The 1,181-nt window shown below is 44.8% G+C and overlaps 1 pseudogene; it reads right to left on the bottom strand.

Annotated features, from left to right (window-relative positions):
• Window positions 1-395: 395 nt before the first annotated feature.
• On the bottom strand, window positions 396-919 carry LOC132426758 (synaptosomal-associated protein 23 pseudogene; annotated as a pseudogene).
• Between the last annotated feature and the right edge of the window lie 262 nt (window positions 920-1,181).

Below are 1,181 nucleotides of genomic sequence, written 5' to 3'. Positions count from 1 at the left end.
TTATGCAACTTTGGGCTTTAGGGTCTGCAGATTTTACTGAGGTAACAACCTCTTATCTCTTGCCTCTCGTCCTTGTGCCTGCCCCAATGCCCCCAGCTTCCTTTTACATGGCTGTGTTTGGCAATGCTTCCAAATTTTGAAAGCAGAAGAACCTGCTAAGTAAATGGAGAGAATGAAAAACAACACCATATATGATGTATGCATACCAACCTAAGAGTATGGACTGAGAAAGAAAATACTAGAGGGCAAACTAAGCAGCAGTCTACCCTCAAGGGAAAAAGAGAAAATAAAAGAATAGGGGGGCTGTTACTCCTAGATCTTCTTCCACATCATCTCCCGATTAGAAGAGTGTGGAAACAAAATTTCAAACTCTGGAAAGGTAATGACTTTGAAGGAGGAGCTAGGGAAGTGAATACATGATAAAGAAGTACAGCAGTAGCTTTAGCTGTCAATGAGTTTCTTTGCTCTGGCATTGGCATTGTCAATACGACCTTTGTTGGTGTCAGCCTTTTCTGTGATCCGTTCTATTTGTCGATTTTGAGCCTCAATCTCATTGCCCATGTCCAGGGCCATGTTTTTTAGATTTCCTAGGATACTGCCCACTTGATTCAGGTTCTCTCCCATTTCGTCTTCCCTGGCATCCTTTGTTAATACTATTACATGGGCATATACAGAGGCCACAGCACTAGCTTAGTTCTGTTAACGTCTTCTCTGATTCTCTCATGTCTTTGTTTATTTGGTCCATGCCTTCTTCTATGTGTTTTAGTTGTTCCCCTTGTTCATCCAGCATAGTGATAGTCTTGATTCGTGCATCCTGAGACTCAATGTCTAAACCTAGGATTCTCCTTGTACTTTCCAGAGACTCATCAGTAACCTGGTTAGCCCTCAGCTGAATTTCTTCTGCCGACAGATTATCCATGATGAATTAAAACTCTTGATAGGGCTTCCCTGGCGGCGCAGTAGTTGAGAGTCCACCTGCCGATGCAGGGGACACGGGTTCGTGCCCCGGTCCGGGAAGATCCCACACGCCGCGGAGCGGCTGGACCCGTGAGCCATGGCCACTGAGCCTATGCGTCCGGAGCCTGTGCTCCGCAACGGGAGAGGCCACAACAGTCAGAGGCCCGCATACTGCAAAAATAAATAAATAAATAAATAAATAAACTTATAAAAGGCAGAGTAAA

Source organism: Delphinus delphis, chromosome 6 (assembly GCF_949987515.2).
Source record: "Delphinus delphis chromosome 6, mDelDel1.2, whole genome shotgun sequence".
Classification (NCBI taxonomy): Eukaryota; Metazoa; Chordata; class Mammalia; order Artiodactyla; family Delphinidae; genus Delphinus; species Delphinus delphis.
Note: the sequence above shows the minus strand (reverse complement) of the source record. Positions and strands in the feature narration are given on the sequence as shown.